Genomic DNA, 16,272 nt, shown 5'->3' with positions numbered 1-16,272 from the left:
AATCCAATCCAATTTCCGGTCAGGGGTGCATGATGGGAAAGACAGTTTCCCGTAATGCCAACCTTCCGTTCAAAATAAGATGTTTCACGTATGTGTAATATTCAATCTATATTTGAAAGACACATAGTGTCGGAATCGCTGCTTTTTGTCAATACGTTGTGTTCTTTTTTAACGGAAATAAGTGTGTTATTATCATTCATAAGGTTTATTCAAACTTTCAATTTGTAAATTGATCTATTATGTATGTTGCAGTCCACGAGTATCAAACCCCTGTTAATATATATTAATTGGCATCATGTATTTTTCTTATAAATATGAAAACATGTTGTAATATTAATAGGATAATAGTATGTATAACTAAGTGGCATATTCATTAATCCCGATACTCGTATCATCAATTAGCTTTTTGTATATTTAAATTTTAATACTGTTAAACCTGGCAAAAACTTTGGCTTGTGTCTTTATATATTTTGACAGAGTTTATACCCGAATGGCATTTATAAATTAAATGATTTCGTTATTATCTTGGTTGTATTGATTGTATGAGTTTGTAAAACGAAATGACTAAAAAGATCAGTTGGTTATAATTTTGCCATTGGAGATAAGGTTTATAATTCACACAAATTTCCACAAAATGTTTTGTATTTCTATTCTTTTTTTCCTTTCTATTTTTTATGTTTTTCCCGTCTGAAGGCAAAATCTTCGCCGCTTGTATATGACGTCATCGCCACTCGCGGTCTCGTCCATTTGCTGTCAAACGGCGCTTGCTATACTTTTGGAAAGCGATTTGCTTCTTTTTTTAATCACTTCTTAGCCGTATGACTAATCAAATAAAAGTGTGCGAAATCCATACGAGACCACACAAAAAATCCTTTAATCTCGAATCTTTTGGATGAACGGTGACATTTTTGGCGTTCTTAGCTTAGCCTAGCCGAGTTTAGCTGCTAGCAAAGAGAGGAAACACGACTCTTGAAATTAACGCTTCGTCTAGCAAGCAAATATCAAGCCCGAAAATGTCAGGTGAATTAACTTTTCCTGTTTTTGGTGAGAATTTGTGACAAATCCCATTTTTTCATCAGTTCCTACTATGTTGCAAAATGTACGCAAAATACACAATTCGAGCAGGGGACCCCCAAAAAGACACCCCCACGGAGAACATGACGCCATCAAGTCTCGACTGTTTGCAAAAGGTGCTTTTCTTTTTTATTCGTATTCTATTTTAGCCACTCTTTGTGTTTAATCGCTCTCCCAATTAAACGTTTCTTAAAGACTATTCCTTCAAATATATAAAGTATTAATTATAGAGCTATAGTTTTCTTTACCAACTCATTCTTTGACAGCAGTTTGATGATTTTAAAAGTTCTGTAATAAAGATGAAACAACTCGTTTCTTACACTACGAAAAGTAAAGAATAAAACCTGCAGGCGTCATTATTTCTCAAAATTTACCTTCAAACCAAAAGTTGCTGTAATATGAAATAAATAAAATAATCAACTGAAGACATCAACATTTGCAAGCAGATTATTTTCAGCCTCACAAAAAGAAACAATGTAAATTAACCTCACGCATGTCCATTAAAAAATAAAAGAAAAAGTTGGATGTACTTAACCCATTTCAAGAACATGACCATAAAATAAAATAAAAAGATAAAATATTTAAAATCTGAATTCACCACTATTTTGGCTTTAAATTGTGTAGTGGATGATTGGATTGAACCTGAAAGGTGACTTTTCTGGCATATATCTTTCCAAAATAATCTACCATGCTGTGATAATAAACGTGTAAAAGTAAGAAAAAAAAGTTTCCCCATTTTTGACTGCATGTAGCGACACGTATTATCTTTGTGTTTTGCAGGTTTCAGAGAATATCTTGGTCCTGATGGGCAAGACTTTGTTGGCCTTAAAGAGCTCCCCCAAATCAAAGAGGAGGAGCCAGAGTTCCCTCAACAACAAATGGGAGACGAGCAACTTCCAATCAAAAGGGAGGAAGATCATTTCACCTGGTCACTTGGTGAGTTCGTGAAGAGGGAAGATGTTCTGGGCATGGCCGGCGAAGGTGCGGAGCCTGTAAACGCCTCAGGATGGCCCCAAATTAAAGAGGAGGAGCCAGAGTTCCCTCAACAGTGCAAAAGAGAAGAGCAACCTCCAACCAAAAACGAGGAATGTGTCAAATGGTCAACTGGTGAGCCTTTCAAGAGTGAAGATGATCTGGGCGTGGCCAACAGAGGGGCGGAGCTTCTAAGTGGCAGCTCAACAGAAGGATGGCGAGCAGAAAATTTAATTGCTCCTTTATCAGATGACAACGACTTGCTTTTTGACGATGATGATGTTGAAGATGTTAAGAAAAATCCCAGTGGCGACAAATTCTGCAAATGCTTTCAGTGTGGGAAAACTTTTGGGAAAAAATCTTCTTTGAAAACACATATGAGGAGCCACACTGGGGAGAAACCCTTATCATGTACAGTTTGTGGTAAAACATTTACACACAAGGGAACATTTAAAAGACACACAAGAACCCACACTGGTGAAAAACCATTTTCGTGTTCCGTTTGTGGTCAAAGTTTCACACGGAAGGGAATCTTAATTAGTCATGCAATAACACACACAGGTGAAAAGCCATTTTCGTGTTCAGTTTGTGGTCAAACATTCACACAGAAGGGAAGCTTAATTAGTCACTCAAGAACCCACACTGGTGAAAAACAATTTCCGTGTTCAGTTTGTGGTCAAAGATTCACACGGAAGGGAATCTTAATTAGTCATGCAAGAACACACACAGGTGAAAAGCCATTTTCGTGTTCAGTTTGTGGTCAAACATTCACACAGAAGGGAAGCTTAATTAATCACACAAAAACCCACACTGGTGAAAAACAATTTTCGTGTTCAGTTTGTGGTCAAAGATTCACACGGAAGGGAAATTTTAAAAGACACACAAGAACCCACACGGGTGACAAACCATTTTCATGCTCAGTTTGTGGTCAAACATTCACACAGAAGGGACACTTAATTAGTCATGCAAGAAGCCACACTGATGAAAAAACATTTTCATGTTCAGTTTGTGGTAAAACATTTACACACAAGGGAACATTTAAAATGCACACAAGAACCCACACAGGTGAAAAACCATTTGTGTGCTCAGTTTGCGGTAAAGCCTTTCCCCTAAAGCACAACTTAGAAGACCACACAAGAACCCACACTGGCGAAAAAACATTTTCCTGCTCAGTTTGTGGTCAAAAATTCACACGGAAGGGAAACTTAATTAATCATGCAAGAACACACGGGTGAAAAACCATTTGCGTGCTCAGTTTGTGGTAAAAGATTTACAGAGAAGGGAAATTTAGAAATACAGTGGTACCTCGTCATACAACCGTTCGTCATACGGAATGCTCGTCTTACGGGGGAAATTTCGATCGAATAATTCGCCCGTGATGCGGTCAAAGTTTCGTCATGCGACCAAGCCAGGTTGCCATGGCATTTTTTTTGGCATATCTTTCGTGTATAACAATATTTACGAGCACCGGATGAGCTATTCAGACCAGGAAACGCACAACGCGCATGCGCGGTGAAAAGAGGGCTTTCTGGGTAATGAAGTATACTCGTGCTCGCAAAAGTATCCCCGGCAGCAACTCTATCATAGGCGCCGTTCGATGGGACGCGAACACAGATGCTACAAGCTAAAAGGAGCCGCTAGCCAGCGCCCCTGTAGCTCCCATGAGAAATCCGACTCGGATCGCTGCCGCCTGTGCGACGAGGAAACAGAGTCGTCTGAACACTTATGGCTCCGCTGTCCGGCCTTAATGACCGAACGCTACCATCGCGGCTTGGGCAACTCCCTGGATGAACTTATCCGTGTTCCAGTGGCAGCCCTAGCGCTGCTGAGGGTAATCCTCAGGCGCCTGAGGTGAAAAAGAAGAAGAAGAAGAAGAAGAAGATGAGCAGCGGGGCGATCGCTGATAAGACTGCTTGCTGCTCGTTGGCAAGTGGTCGTGCGTTCTCCGATTGTGAGGACATTTGTGTGCATCATTTTCGGAATATTTTGAAGGGAATAGTACGACAGCAAACAGCCCATCGATAGCGAACGTGAGGGTGGAGTGTTTGTTCTGTTTACGAGTGCGTTGTGTGGAGGGAAAAAAAAAACGAAGCCCCTCTCCCCTCGGCGAAATCCGGCCAATTTTAGTTAGATTAAACACTTTATTTCTATTAAACCACTCGTTATTTATTACTTTGTCAATATATGGCGAATTATAAGAAATAAAACATTTTTTTTCAATCCAATATCCTGTTTCTGGTGTTTTTTTCAGAGAGTTGGAACAAATTAAATTGTTTCCCATTCATTTCAATGGGAAACTTTACCTCGAGTTACGAGTAACTTGTCATACGAGCTCAGTCCCGGAACGGATTAAGCTCGTATCTCGAGGTACCACTGTACACACAAGAACACAGATTGGTGAAAAACCATTTTCGTGCTCAGTTTGTGGTCAAAGATTCACACAGAAGAGAAACTTAAATAGTCATGCAAGAACACACACAGGTGAAAATCCATTTTCATGTTCAGTTTGCGGTAAAGCCTTTTCTCAAAAGAAAGATTTACAAAGACACACTGGCAAAAAAATATTTTCCTGTTTGTGGTCGAACATTTTCCCAAAGGAAAGCTTAAAAGAACACTTATTAACCCACACCGGAGAACAATGTCTTCCTGCTCAGTCTGTGGCCACAGATTCGCTACAACCGCCCAATTAAAAAGCTACACAATTGAAAAACCTGAAAAAAAGACTTAACAACCCGCACAGGAGAAAAGCCCTCTTTTGCTCAATTTGTGGTAGGAATATCTTAAAAACACAATTACCCACATCCGTCAGAAACCCTTTTTCTGCTCAGCTTCTTGCCAGAGATTTAGTCGTAAGGATAGACTTAAAAGACACAAATGTGTTGTGATAAGCATTGGGCAATGACGGCTTTGCTTGCTTTATCAATTTCTGTATGAAAGATCATTGTAATCGCAGTATAATTGTATTTTGCATTCTGAAAATCTTGTTTACACTTTTTAATGTGTAATATCGATCCACACTATTCAAATACAGTAATACCTTAAGATACGATCTTATTGCGGGATTGAGCTAGTATGTCAATTTACTCGTATCTCAAGTCAATTATTCCCATAGAAATGAACAAAATACAAATTAATCTGTTTCCATCCTAAAAAAAACACCAAAATTTGTTCTAATTTACTACCGACTCACAATTGGGAACCATCTGGTATGCTCAAATCTCAAATTTGTCTCGTATGTTGGAACACTTGTAAGTCAAGGTATTACTGTATAAGAAAATTGAGTTTCGTTGAAGATTTTATTTAATTTACTATCTAAATAATATGGAAAATATCGTCACAGTTAAAGACATGCCTAAGAAATTTGAAATTTTGCAGTTTTTGTCTATTGAATTTGCAAGCAAATCCAATAAGAATATTGAGTGTTATTCAAACATGATACATTTGAATGAAAATGATTGATATATTGAATCTAGGATCTAAGAAACATTATAAGAAATATGGTGTGAAAGATAATGAATTTGCTCAAAATAAATAAATAAGTCGTACAATGTCCTTATACTTTTGTCATATTATGAGATGAATCATGATTTTAAACCGAGACCAGAACCAGAACATGCTCTCAAAGTGTATGAAACTAGAATGCAATTAAAAACTTGTTGTTGTTAATATTTGAAATAGATGACAAAAAGAAAAATGGACTAAATGTAATGAAATAAAAATGAATTTTCCTATTTGACTATTTTCTGTTCCTTTTTCACAATGAATTTTAGGCCTTACCTGACATGTTTCGCGGTATCACTTCCGCCTTCATGAGAATATCAAGGCATTTCAAAAAAACAATGCGTTTTTTATCAAATTCCGATCTTGTGAAAATGATGCGATCAGGCCAGATTTCCGAGCTGATTTTTGATCAGTAGGAATCCCTCAGAAGAAAATGAGAAAGGAGAAGTTTTACCGAATTAATAATTTTCAAGAACAAATTTTCACAGCAATGGTAACACTTGGAAGTGGGGTAGTTTGCTTCTACCAAAAAGAACTGATGTTTGTAGCAGAGAATGGTTTCGATCCATTGACCTCTGGGTTATGGGCCCAGCACGCTTCCGCTGCGCCACTCTGCTTCTTCTGAAATATCACTTCACACTTTACAAGGTAACTCACAAGACTAATCAATCACATTGAAGCAGATATACTGAGAGCACGTGGGTATTCCCACCTGCTGACAGAGCTCCTGAGGACCACCAGCGCAAGAACTTTGGTCTCGGCCGGGGACTGGCATAGCCTTGGTTAGTCCTGCTATTCACAGAGTCATCCATTACGCATTTAAAAATTTCCATTACAATAAAAAAGGCGGTACGAGACATTCGGCCCCGGGATTTACAAATCAAGATACCATGTTGAATTTAAACTTGCACTTAAGCTAATAATACCCCACCGACGAATCATTACCTTATCATGGTGGTGGGGTTTGTCAGTCCCAGTGACCCTTGGAGCTATGTTGTCCGGAGCCTTGAACCCCGGGGTAGGGTTATCCATGGCAAACTGGTCTGATGCGAGGGATCAGACGAAGAATGGCTCAGAAGACCTCTTATGATGAGCAACATTATTGGACTACATCTTCCTTCACCCGGACGCGGGTCACCGGGGCCCCACTCTGGAGCCAGGCCCGGAGGAGGGGAGCGATGGCGAGCGCCTGGTAGCCGGGCCTAGACCCATGGGGCCCGGCCGGCCGGGCACAGCCCGGAGAGGCGACGTGGGTTCCCCCTCACATGGGCTCACCACCTGTGAGAGGGGGCAAAGAAGGCGATCCCCGGCTGCAGAAACTATCTCTTGGGGCGTGGAATGTCACCTCCCTGGTTGGGAAAGAGCCTGAACGTGATGTTGAGAAATTCCGGCTCGACATAGTTTGGCTCAGCACTACACAGCTTGGGTTCCGGTACCACTCCTCTCAAGGGGGGTTAGACACGTCCAGCATCCCTCCATCTTCAGGTGGGGGGACGGCACCTGATTTGTGTCCATGCACCAAACAGCAGTTCAGAGTACCTACCCCTTTTGGAGTCCTTGGAGGGGGTGCTGGAGAGTGCTCCTTATGGGGACTCCCTTGTTCTGCTGGGGGACTTCAATGCTTATGTGAGACCTCGAGGGAATGATTGGGAAGAACGGCCCCCCTGATCGAAACCCGAGTGGTGTTCTATTGTTGGATTTCTGCGCTCGTAGTGGATTGGCAATAATGAACACCATGTTCAAGCATAAGGGTGTCCATATGTGCACTTGGCATCAGGACAGCCGCATGTCTTGGATACTCGGGTAAAGAAAGGGACGGAGCTGTCAACCGATCACAACCTGGTGGTGAGTTGGCTCCGATGTGGGGGCAGATGCCAGTGCAGCCCGGGAGACCTAAACGTTTCGGTCCCCTATTAGAAGCACTTTCAATTCCAACTCGCCGCTCCCCGCTCGACCTCGCCCGTCCAAGCTCCCCGCTCGACCTCACCCGTCCGAGCTCCCCGCTCGACCTCGCCCATCCGAGCTCCCCGCTCGACCCCTCCGTCCAAGCTCCCCGCTCCCACTTGACTTCGCCCGTCCAAGCTCCCCACTCGACCTCGCCCGTCCAAGCTCCCCCCTCGACCTCGCCCGTCCAAGCTCCCCGCATCTCCGTGCCGACTCACCCGCCAGTCGCACCCGAGCCAAAGCCAGCACATTGCTGTTTAGCTCAGTTAGTCAGAGTGTGGTGCTGAAAACATCAAAGTCATGGGTTCGACCACTGAATGGGCACAACCTCTCTAGAGCATGGGTGTCAAAGAGGTGGCCCGGGGGCCAAATCTGGCCCGCTGCATCATTTTGTGCGGCCCGGGAAAGTAAATCATGAGTGCCGACTTTCTGTTTTAGGAAATGATTATAGATGTACATTACATCTCCTGATTTTCCCCTTTTAAAAATCAATCATTGCAATTTTTTAATCCAATTTTTTTCTTTTGTGTTTTTAGTTTAAATATACAAATATTTTCCGTTTTCCAATTCAAAAAAATATTTCGTTTCCACTTGAAATAAAAGAACATGATTAAAAGACATTTTTCCATACTAAGAAAAAAAAGCTCAAATAAAAATTGCTTTAGATCTATAAAAACGGACTATTTGGGCTTTTGATCCAGTTATTTTAATCCAATTTAGAAAAATAAAAAAATCTAGATAGTAGATCTAAAATGGTCCGGCCCACATGAAAGGGCGTTGATGTTAATGTGGCCCGCGAATCAACCCGGGTTTGACACCTTTGCTCTAGAGTAAGTTAAGATTGCCTAAAATGATTTATTTTGCCGTAACATAACAGTTTAGCTAGCTGACATTTGCATTTGCGGGCATCACACAAAAATCATGGCCACTTTGCACATGGCTGGTTAGCTCAGTTGGTCAGAGCGTGGTGCTAATATCGCCAGTGTCGGGGTTTCACCCTCGTACAGGCCATGATCTCTCCGTAGTGATTTGAAATTGCCTAGTACAATTTTTTTTGCCGTAACACAACAGTTAGCGAGCTGACTTGTTGCATTTACGAGCATCACACAAAAATCATGGCCAATTTGCAAATGGCCGGCTAGCTCAGTTGGTCAGAGTGTGGTGCTTACAAGGTCAAGGTCGTGGGTTCAACCCTTGCACAGGTGGTGACCTCTTCGTAGTAGTTTAAATTGCCTAATACAACTTCTTTTGCTGTAACATAACTGTTGAGCTAGTTGACGTGTTGCATTTGGGTCATCACGCAAAAATCTGGGTTGTTCAGCACATGGCCTGTTAGCTCAGTTGGGCAGAGTGTGGTGCTAATAACGCCAAGGTCGTGGGTTCAACCCCCACATGGGCCATGACCTCTCCGTGGTGGTTGAAATTGCCTAATACAACTTCTTTTGCCATAACATAACGTCTTGTCTTGATGTTTCCTCATTTTCTGTGATCTGGTCACTTCTCTGCTCCACAAGGCAGAAGACGCCACACAGGATGTGAATCATCTTAGTGAGGGAATACTTGAGGTTTGTTCCCACCACATTTCTTTCCTTCCCAAATGGTTGTGAAATTAAATTTGTCTTCATACTCAAGCGAGCAGAACAGTGTTTCTCAACTTTGCTTAGCCTCCAATGAGGAAGCCTTTAGAAAATGATTATAGAATTACTCTTAATAGTCATCACAATTGCAAAAATCTCCAAATAAAGATGTAAAAACTCTTAAAATAGAATCAACAAAATGCTGTAACAGAGTTGTCTATCCGTCTGGTAAGTTGACTGGGCTACCTTGCTAATGCTAGTGGGCTAACGTTCTGAACCTTAGCTTTTCATGCTAATTTCTAGCATGCACAAATACGAGATTAGACACAGTTGGCGTATGTCTATCAATATTAGAATATAACATTACATCACAAAATATTTATAGTTGAGGATTGTGATCACATTTTTCACTCTTTCATGGATATCTTTTTAACTTTACGCTAAAAGCTAAGCTAACCACAAGTGACATAGAACCCTTCTTGGGAGAGTAATTACTTGCCCAAGACGCTAAATGACAACACTTTTTTTTCACATTTGAATCTAACTTTTACAAATGGAAGTATAGTTCTATAACCATGAAGAGACAATTAAATCTTAAATTGCCATTCAGAATAATTTATCGCATTTCCCTTCCCAGTACATGTATTAGATCAACGAAAACAGCGACAAAGTGGTACTCGGGAAAGGCACGTACGGACGGGGTGGTGTATGCTGGCAGGGACGTTAGCAGCCATCATTAAGTTTCCAGAAAAGGACAGCACGTGAGTGGATTGTTTGTCCCTCCACTTGACAGCCACTAACAAACACTCCGTGGACAGTTATTCCCAGCCGCTCCACGAGGAAATCTGCCTGCACAAGCAACTGAAGCACTGGAACATCGTCCAGTATATGTGCTCCCTCAGCGAGGACTCTTTCATCAAGATCTTCATGGAAGAAGTCCCAGGAGGTTTGTAGACAAAGCAGTGTTGATGAATAAATCCCAAATACTGTATTTTCACAACTATAAAATGCACCTTGTGATAGGGTGCAGTCTCGTTTGAGGGTATATTTTCAGTTTTTTGTCAATACATTGGACGCCTCATCCGATAAAGCACTAGCATGACACTAGGCTCGCGTATGTTATGGTAGCCGCTAGCATATGTTATGCTATCCGTTAGCGTACCTATGTTATGCTATCCGCTAGCGTGTCTATGTTATGCTATTCGCTAGAGTACCTATGTTATGCTAGCCTCTAGCGTACCTATGTTTTGCTAGCCGCTAGCGTACCTGTTAAGCTAGCCGCTAGCGTATGTTAAGCTAGCCGCTAGCGTATGTTATGCTAGCCACTAGCGTATGTTATGCTAGCTGCTAGCGTACCTATGTTTTGCTATCCGCTAGCGTACCTGTTATGTATTCAGATTTTCTGTTTTAACAATTGGGAAAAACAACTGCAATGTGTCACTGTCAATCATGAGTACTGAAAATGCAAATTTGAACTAAATAAATCATACTGGAAAAAGAAAAATTGCTCCAGCGTCTATAACCCAGGAGACTTTTTAAACAATTTCCAAAATGGGCCTTAATATGTGACTCAAAGTCATGTTTTGGTATACATTTCTGCAATATTGAGTACTTACCGTATTTTCACGCATATTTGGCGCATCGTTTCTTACGCCGCAGTGTCAGTAACGAGTGCTATTTCTGTTGGAATAATGATTAAAACCTTTTAAATCATTATTAGTAATATTTAATTAAAATTGGAAAACATCTTTCAACATAACTGCTTACAAACTTGCAAGGAAAATCACTCCCAACGCGGCTTCGTTCGCAAGAGTATTCTGACGGGCGGCATACTTTTCGGTCCATTTAGCGGCACATAACCAAAACATTCAAAGGTAATCTGATTTAAACAATTGGATAAGCAAAAACAACTGTCTCAACTGTTTTGAACAATTGTATAAGCTTAACCGAATAACATCATGAAGGTTATAAAAACAACTGTCACAACAATCTGTTTTTATCGGAACACCTGCGGAAGAATTTGCACGATAAGCATAAAAAGAGACCCGAGCGGATCATAAATCAAAACAACGGCATTAGAATTTGCACCAGTAAGCATAATAATTTCTTTATAAGGTAAACAGAGCAACAGTATATTTGAACAATAATGTGAGTATTCTCGGAAGTTTGATTCGATTTATCGCCATCTGCAGGATTCCGAGACAAAGCAGTTTAAGAGTCCTTGTAGATCATCTGTCTGGCCTGGAACTTGTTGTCCTGTTCAGTCCATAGTTATGAAAACAATTGACTGGCCCCGACAGGAAGACTGGGGGAAAGTGCACTTGGTCCAAACCGTATGGCACAATTTAAATTATAGCTTCATTACCTATTAAGTCCAAATGAACATATAGTAACATCCCAGAATGAACCCAACATTTTCTGTATTTTAGACACACAAAGCACGCACCATTTCATTTGACGCATATATATTCTATATTTCATATGGATTAAGATTGAAACGCAATAGCGCTGGCTACCGGAAGCAGCTTATTTCCGGGTTCCGGTGCACAGTGAATGCTGGGAAATATAGTTCTTCCTCGCTACACCCACATGCTAAAAACACGCTTTAAAAAGGCAACGGAAGCAAAACTGAGTTCGGTAGTCCTTTATTTGGACATTTTACAATTTACTCAAGTCATCATCACCTTCAAATCCCTCAAACTCCTCATCTTCTGTGTCAGAATTAAACAATTGCCCGAACGAGCCTTCCAAATAGCCGGGTCCCCCCCTCTCTTCATTTTCAGAGTCACCGTAATTTCCATGTGGCTCCTTAGAAATTATGCAGGCTTTGGCAAAAGCTCAAACAACCGTGCAAGCAGACACGTTCGCCCAGGCGGCAACGATCCATTGACAAATCGTAGCGTAAGAAGCCCGGGGATGCCCACCACTTTTCGTGAAGCTGTGCTCGCCAGCCGGGTATGGAGTCGCAAATCAAAACAGACGGCGAGCCGTCATATACGTCACGAGCGCCGCCGAGACTCGTTACGTGACGTATACTCAGAGCTTGCTGTCATTCCCGGAGGCATGACCAAAGAATTACAGCCGCTGGACATCGGCATCAACCGGGCTTTCAAATCAAAGTTACGAGCGGCGTGGGAGCAGTGGATGATCGCTGGCGAACACAGCTTCACGAAAAGTGGCAGGCAGCGCAGGCAGCAAGTCTGATGGAGGAGCAATAAAAGCTTCTTCTTGCCATCCTTTTGTTGAGTCGCTGCCGTGCAGAGGCTCCGCCCCTCTGCCGGCCACGCCTAGATCAACTTCACTGTTGAAAGGCTCAGCAGTTGACCAAGTGACATCTTGCTGCTCCTCCGTTTTGATTGAAAGTTGCTCTTCTCTCTTTTGCTCTTTAATTTGGGGCCATGGTAAAGTGTTTGCAGGCTCTGCCCCTCCGCTGGCCACGCCAAGATCATCTTCTCTCTTCAAGGACGCACCAGTTGACCAGGTGTCATCTTCTTCCTCCTTTTTTTATTTTTATTTGCTCTTCTCTCTCTCTGTCTTGTGGGAACTCTGGCTCCTCCTCTTCGATTTGAGGGGGCTCAACATCCTCTTTGGCACCAGAAAACTCTGACACCTTCCAATCAGGACCAAGATATTTTCTGAAACCTGCAAAGACCCCAAGATAAATTATATATTTTATAAACTGTATTATTCTATCTAGAGGTTCTTTATGTTAGACTGGTAATTTAGTCTTATACTTATATTTGCAGTGGTTAGGCTGGAAAGAAAGGACTAATATGCTGGTCGCTACAGTAACGAAGCTAAACAGAAGAGGATGCCATACATTCGTGATGTTGTCAACATAGCACTACTGTAGTATTCTCATCAATAGCCAAAGGGGTTTAAACGTTTTTTAAAGTGTATTTCACTAAAAAAAGGACTATTGGTCAGTAAAGTAACCTCACAGGCCCTTGAAGTTTTTCCAAATCTTTTTTGAGCCTCTTCTTTGCAGATATTCTCTTGTATTTTTGAGATTTTAATTTATTTGGAAGCATCAAATATAAATTTCAATCATTTTTAATTAAAAAGGAAAAATGACAGCTATTCTTTTTTTGTTGACATAAAAAAAATGGAAAAAGAGCCAACATTCAGTTTTATCGATTTATTTTTCTAAATCAATAATTTGAATATATATATATATATATATATATATATATATATATATATATATATGTGACATACTAGAGTGTTTGATTTATTAGTGTGACATGCTAGAGTGTTTGATTTATTAACGATTGCAGGTATAACGAGTTTGGATTGAATGGGTGTATCGGTGGTCGATTGTTGATCCTTGGGTCCACATGGCAAGTGTGGGGCATGTTAAAGAAGATCGGTATTCGATTATTGATGTCTTAGCAAATACCGTAATTACTCGAATATAACACGCAGGTTTTTGCAAAATAATTAATTCCAATAGTTGGGGGTGCGTGTTATAATCAAAAACTAATATTTATTTATTTTTTTTTTTTATTTTTTTTTTTGTGTCTTGTTACATGGCCCTTAGCCTGGTGCTTTTTCTTGCCAAATAAATTGAATTGAAATTGAATTGAATAAAATAAATTACAAATTTTCGATCGAAAAAAGCATTGTCAAACTCACTTTGACGCACGGATTTTACGTCATCTCGTAGAGCCGACGCACGGATTTTACGTCATCTCGTGAAGCCGACGCACGGATTTTACGTCATCTCGTAAAGCCGAGACCACCACTGCCCCCCTCTAGCCTCGTACCCGTCTCAGTTCACCCTCTCTCAGTTCACCCTCTCTCAGTTCAGTGTTATAATCAATAACTAAAATAAATTACAAATTTTCGATCGAAAAAAGCATTGTCAAACTCACTTTGACGCACGGATTTTACGTCATCTCGTAAAGCCAATCGGATGATGTGTTGTGGGAGGAAGAGGAAGTGGATGAAGGAAGCGTGGACGTTGATAGGATTCTCAACGAAGAGATGTATGAGAGGACAGACAAAGAGAGAGAGAGGAACTTTTCATTTGAAGGATTCTAATGAATAAATTTGTTTGAACAAAACAATCGTGAAACGAAGAAAAAAAGGTAAGATTTCTGATTTTCGTCAGCGGGAAATTTTAGGTGCGCACTATATTCGAGTACTGCGTTTTTCCAGATTTTTTTGGCCCAAAGTTATACCTGCGTGTTATTTTCGAGTGCGCGTTATATTCGAGTAATTACGGTAGTTTGAGGCACGGGAGGTGTGTTGAATCATTACAGTAAAAGTTGGATTGAAGTAACAACAACATCTCACTGTTCTGATTATTTCCCCGTGTGTCAAGGTATGCTGTTTGTTGTAAAGGCTGGTTGAGTTTGGGGTTTGTAATATACACTGTTTAGCGTGTGAGAAAAGAGATAATGGTTATTAATGTTTATTTACTTTTGAATTACGGGCGTGAATGTGAGAGTCTCGGGTCACGCACATGGAATAGCATCTAGCACGCTACCTTCGGCCACCATTATCGTTGACAGTGTCTATAACGGTCATAGAAAGGATTTTATATTATTGATATTGCATTGTTTGCCCTGTTGAATAATAGTAGGACTACTAGAAGTTGTAAAAGGAAAAGATATAACAAGTTATGACCGTGTGTTGAACGAGTGTGTGTGTGCATTGTGTTTTGGGTTCTAAAGTGTTGCTAATATATATATTTATATATATATAGGTGTAATTGTACATTATGTTTTGGGTTCTAACGTGTTGATAATGTATATATATATATATGGGTTTAATTGTATGTTATGGGTTTTTGTGTTAATTGATTACAGTAAAAGTTGGATTGAAGTAACAACAACATCTCACTGTTCTGATTATTTCCCCCTGTGTGTCAAGATCAAATGCAGGGTGTAACATTTTGGAGGCACCGCTGGGATTGCTGTTCAGATGTCCAGTGTCCAAGATCTGCTCACTGAATTCTGAGCCAGCTAAATCCCCCCACAAAACCAGGCCGATGGCAGTGAGAGGAGGTGTTGCTGTTTAATAAGAACTGGAAGTTGGCGGTTGAGTACTTGTCATCTGAGGCCTACGAGATCATCAGATGGACAGTAAAGACGTGCCAGTTCAGAGTTCACTCCTGTACAGTCAACAGAGCTCCTAGATCGTCAATAAAATGGAACAGTTACTCGAAGAGGTGGTAGGAACATTGAACAACCTGACGGAAAATAACCTACTGGAAATATGTGATTTTCTTAACATATTAAGAAGTGTTAAACGGAAATCACGTCTATCATTAGTGGCTCACATTGTAAAGTACCTAGAAAGAGAAGAACTAGAGGAAGTAGAGGATGAAGGCATGTCTGAATTGTTGAAACTGAAGGATAAAATATCAGATATGAAGCATGAGGTCAAAATAGATGAAAATGAAAAGCAAGGATCAAGATTGGAAGAGACTCCAATAACTTTGCCCCAGCTACCAGATGCTGCAGACCCTCAAGGGGGTGTGTCTCCCCAGCCCCAGCCAAGCTCATACTGGCGCAAGGACTTCAAAATTGCCGGCCAAATAGGTGAACCAGGCCAGAGGGACAAGCTGACATTCTCCAGCCTTGTTCATCTAATTGAAAATGGACTGAATAGGGGTTACCGAGATGTGGAAATTATTGATGCAGTTATCAGAGCTATCTCCCCCAGTTTGCAGCTACGTAATTATTTGGAAGAGAAACCTAACCTCACTCTTCCCACACTCAAACGCATCCTACGCGCTCATTTTCAGGAAAGGAGTGCTACCGACCTCTATGTGCAGTTAGCTTCAGAAGTGCAGCATATCAAAGAGACTCCTCAAAGTTTCTTAATGCGAGTCTTAGTTCTTAGACAGAAGGTACTGTTTGCATCTCGAGAATCAGAATCAGGACTCCAGTATGACCCAAGTTTAGTCCAGCGTATGTGCTTGCACACGATACTCACTGGTCTCCAGAGTGACAGTGTTAGAGTAGATATGCAGCCTCTCTTGCTGAACTGTAAGACTTCAGATGAGCTTTTGCTAGAGCGGTTAAATGTAGCCTGTGCTAATGAAACAGAAAGGAGAAATAAAAAGAAGTTTAGTACCCCACAGGCAGCGACACATATTAGCAAGGTGCACTCAGAAGAACTACGACCTACCAATTGCCCTGGAGAAGAAAAACCAAAAGTGTCCCGTGAGGTACGAGCGGAGTTGACTGAACTT

At 41.1% G+C, this 16,272-nt stretch overlaps 1 long non-coding RNA gene and 1 other non-coding gene across 3 annotated transcripts; both read left to right on the top strand.

The window, feature by feature from the left end:
* The first annotated feature begins 733 nt into the window (after window positions 1-733).
* On the top strand, window positions 734-5,782 carry LOC144065655 (uncharacterized). 2 transcript variants are annotated; one of them, XR_013297234.1, is made up of 3 exons: window positions 734-1,020; window positions 1,080-1,190; window positions 1,855-5,782. It is a non-coding gene; the product is annotated as an uncharacterized LOC144065655 (long non-coding RNA). The 2 variants fall into 2 exon arrangements; XR_013297233.1 differs by having other exon boundaries at window positions 734-1,190.
* A 3,035-nt stretch (window positions 5,783-8,817) lies between these two features.
* trnai-aau (transfer RNA isoleucine (anticodon AAU)) lies at window positions 8,818-8,891 on the top strand. The gene has a single exon. It is a non-coding gene; the product is annotated as a tRNA-Ile (tRNA).
* Window positions 8,892-16,272: the final 7,381 nt, after the last annotated feature.

The sequence above is a fragment of the Stigmatopora argus genome, chromosome 20 (assembly GCF_051989625.1).
Source record: "Stigmatopora argus isolate UIUO_Sarg chromosome 20, RoL_Sarg_1.0, whole genome shotgun sequence".
Classification (NCBI taxonomy): domain Eukaryota; kingdom Metazoa; phylum Chordata; class Actinopteri; order Syngnathiformes; family Syngnathidae; genus Stigmatopora; species Stigmatopora argus.
Note: the sequence above shows the minus strand (reverse complement) of the source record. Positions and strands in the feature narration are given on the sequence as shown.